The sequence below is a fragment of the Etheostoma spectabile genome, chromosome 15, assembly GCF_008692095.1.
Source record: "Etheostoma spectabile isolate EspeVRDwgs_2016 chromosome 15, UIUC_Espe_1.0, whole genome shotgun sequence".
Lineage (NCBI taxonomy): Eukaryota > Metazoa > Chordata > Actinopteri > Perciformes > Percidae > Etheostoma > Etheostoma spectabile.
Window position 1 is genome coordinate 7,327,324 of NC_045747.1, and position 4,160 is coordinate 7,331,483.

At 38.5% G+C, this 4,160-nt stretch overlaps 1 long non-coding RNA gene across 1 annotated transcript in view; it reads right to left on the reverse strand.

The window, feature by feature from the left end:
* The window catches only part of LOC116702535 (uncharacterized), a 21,892-nt gene that overhangs the window by 2,262 nt on the left and 15,470 nt on the right, over positions 1-4,160 (reverse strand). The window contains exon 2 of the long non-coding RNA XR_004335186.1: positions 1,921-1,928. This is a non-coding gene — a long non-coding RNA (uncharacterized LOC116702535). The remainder of the gene's footprint in view (positions 1-1,920; positions 1,929-4,160) is intronic.

Consider the following 4,160-nt stretch of genomic DNA (forward strand, 5'->3'; position numbering starts at 1 on the left):
AAGTCAAAATCGTGATCGCGATTAAAATTCGATTAATTGTGCAGCCCTAAGTCATATATAGCAAAACTCAGGAAAAATCCAAGGTACTCTCACTGGAAAAATCAAAAAGCCTTTATTGTTATGGCTTAGTCATCTTAAACCATTAAAAACAACTCTTTTTCCACAAAAGTCTGCGTTGACTCCTTGACAAAGCCATGTGCGCCAAAACATATCTGAGTCATTTTTTAAGGTTTAAGATTACTAAACTATAACAATAAAGTCTTTTTTGATTTTTTTCTAGTGAGAGTGCTTTGGATTTTTCCTGAGTTTTACTGTATGATGATAAGCAATGTTTGATGTAATGGTTGTTTAAAATAGAAATGATCAACTTCATTAATGGCAGCATAGAACTGTGAAAATACTTTGCTACAGACTTTGGCGAACTCTAATAGATACAGGTCCACTGTTGTCCCAATGTTGTGTGTGTGGCTAAATGCTAATTCGCAGCAAATCATTGTTGCTTTCATCTGATGTGAAGTGGTGCCAGGGCTTAGTGCATAAGACGAGCTATCCAACGGCATTGATCAACACTTTATGCTGAACACACTAAAAGTGTGGGGGGCGGGGCGTTTTTTTTGTTGTTGCAGGGATTAACGTATTTGATCTCTCCTCTTTCTTGCGAGGGGAGGTGAGAGAACAGATTGCGAGAGTCTGTTGTTATCCATCACAAATGTGTGACACTGCAGGGGTCCAGTTAGCGAGTGTTTTTGCCATCTTTTTGTCGAAGGCGTCAGCATAATGCAATGACAGACGCTCTTCAGGGTTCATTTCTTGCATCTCAAAAAAATGTTGCACAGGCGGGATTCCTTTGAGGGACAGCAAACCTGGGTTGCAGTCAGGTACTTCAAACACAGCAGCAATATGCTAAACAAATGCTATAAGTTGCCACTTCAACACACTGTGGCTTTTTTGTCATTATGTGTCCATATGTTCGATGATCTGTTTGTTGGTGTGTCCGGCTGCTGGCAACATGCTTATTTGCCCTGCGCAACCTTTTTATATCCATACACCCAGTGTACACACAAACGCACACACCACCACATTTCCTTTCTCACACGCACCCAACCCTATTAGATTGCAAATATCACACTGTTCCAGCAAACTCTCCGTAGCCAGCTGCAGGATGTTTTGCATTAGCCTCAGCTGCAGTAAATAACTGAATGTGTACTTTTTCATAATTCTCTGTAACAAGAAAGTGTGTGTGCGTGTGTGTGTGTGTGTGTGTGGGTGTGTGTGTGTGTGTTTTGAACACTGACATAGTATTATGTAAATAATATGCTACGCCACTGATAATATGGAGTGACAGATGAGCTCAGCTGAGAGCCAAGAAAACCAATGTGGTTATGATTGTGTCAATAGTCAACTGAAAATGAGGGACTGTAGTAATTTGTTTTTAAAAATGTTGCCACGCTAGCGTCCTTTTACAAGCCAACATAGGTCAGTCGTTAGGTCGGTCCACCACTATGGTCCAGACTGAAATATCTCAACATCTCCAGGATTGATTGGCACAAAGGTTTGTCTGACTTTTGTTTGACTTTGGTGGTCCCCTACCCTTTCCTTTAGAGCCACCATGATGTTGACATTTGTGGTTTTGATTGAAATTAAAAGCTGTCGGATGCATTGCCATAACATACAGACATTTATGTTTTCCATAGCGCTACCATCAAGTCATGTTTAATTTGTCCAGTACTTTGGTTAATGGTCAAGTATCTGCATGTTAACGTGCTCATGTTAGCATTTAGCTCAAAGCACGGCTGTGCCTGAGTATGCAGACTCACACTGTTTTCTGTCTCTATTTGTGTAGGAGGTTGTGCTGTTTCTGTAATTTGGCAAACAATTGAGCGCACATCTATTTGTGTAACTCATCAACTGAGAAATAACTTCAATTACTTCACTCTCTGATGTTTAAATTTCCTTCTAAGTTTAATGAGATAATTTCAGAAACAATAGTTTTGCTTCTTTCAGACAAACTTTACCGAATACATAATGTGATTTTAATAAAAACTCAAAAGGTAACTCATACCAGGTTTGAAAGTTCAATTAAACAAACCTTATATCAAAGGCATAATTTCAATTTTCCATCATTCTCAAGAGAGAGGTTGCCATGGAGTTTTCCTGTGGAGGGAACAGAGTAGTGTGAACACGAGAGCATGAGTATTTGAGATAAAACAAACGCCCAACTTTTTATCAACTTGCATGCACATTCATAATCCTCAATTTTCATAGAGAATCCAAAGCTGATATTTAATTACCACACCTGTCTTGAGGAGTTCTCATTTTGCTTTTCTTTTTCATATTTTGCGTTTCTCTTTGGACCACAATCTTTTCTATCTTGTCCTCATTTGTACACGATAAAGATTTAAGCAACCCTTAGTGTAAATTACCTTGAGGGCGTTGGAATATGCTTCCAATTTCTTCCATGGCAAATGATACAGAACCCGTGAGATGCAGATGGGTAGAGATTTCTATTCAACACAATACAATATAAAACATTCTGTGTCCCAACAGCGGTTGATTGCCACATTCAGTAAATCAGGATCTTCTCTGATACTATTCTGACTTTCTGTTCATTTATCTTTAAGTCTGATGAATCTGAGTCATACATTTTGTTTATAATCCTCTAAAAGCTGATGAATTGTAATAGATGGAGTGAATCTACGTGAATGCATGCATATGTGTCTGTATTTGAAAAGGCTGCCAGATGTGTGATTAAAATGGATTGTTTTGAAATTTGAAATGTTGTGAACCTAACCCAAATGTATTATTGAACTAAAGCTACGAAATGAATTTCATGCATAACTGAGCTCCACCTTGAGCCACCTCCTGTAGTAACCTCGATGAGCTCTAGAGGGCAGAAGGGTTAATTACACCAGACTCCCAAAGTCCATCACCAACACATCTAATCAATCTCCGTCTGACTAAACCCAGCTGAGTGCCATGGGTAATGGCGGTTATCGGATTCCAAGTTCCTCAACAGGTTGCAAATCCCCTGAATAACATTATGAATCCTTAATGATCCCAGCATGGGGTTAACATTAAGCTATGACAAGAGAATAATAGTGGTGTCTATGATTTCCCACTGTGTCATGGTTAAAATGAATATCCTCTGGTGTGAACTAATTGGCACGGAGCCTGAGGGTTGAAAGATGAGCTTGATGAGGCGTTAGGCTTGTTTATATACAGTAGATGATCAAAAGATCAAAAATATTTCCAGCGGTGTATCTGTGACTTGTGCCACATGGTCAATGTCAGTGATTTGACATTAATTTACTATATGCATATCTGCCTACACTTATCCCAAAACATAAGTCTCATACAGACTTTAACTCAAGTTAAATTTTTCTTTCAAATTTGCTGCCGTGGAATTGTTTATCCTTTAAAAAAGAAATTCATCAGTGCAGACTTGTCTCATAACTTCATCCACGACGTTTGTGATCCTTTCTGAATTCCTCAACACAGCATAATCCTCAGCCAGTGGGGGAATGTGAGAAACTCCACAAAGTAATTTACAATCTAATGACTATTTTCCTCAAGAACAGCAATGGGACGCAACTTAAGGATACCACAATCACATTTTTCTTATTTACCAAGATAATAACCAAGAGGCTTTATATTGAGTTCTATCAACATATTTTTTCTCCCTTTAAATGAATGGCATGCTCAGAATAGACAAGTAACATCAGGCCAAACGGATGGTTTCCTACATTTAAAACGGGCACTACACTCTCATTTTACACTCTCACTCTGTAACATCTAACCAAAAGTACGAAATACAGTTATAGTGGTAACCAATGAAGAGAGATTTACAAATGCCACAATTTGTCATTTTATAGTGGGATACTTGATAGCCTGATGATATCAGGATCAAATAGGCTTCATAAAAGCTACATTGTCAAGTTTGTGACCATTTTAGAGCCTGACCAATGTTCTCATGCATACTGTACATGAGGAGAATTGCAGAAAACAAGTCACCTCCGATTTATTGTTATATGCAGTACATGGTGCCGATTACTGTTAAAAATCCAGATATCCTTGCAGTTCATAAGTTGTTGACATGCACATTTACAGTAATTTGCCATTACACCCTAGCCTGACGTTGTCATACTCAGATTCTAGTCAGA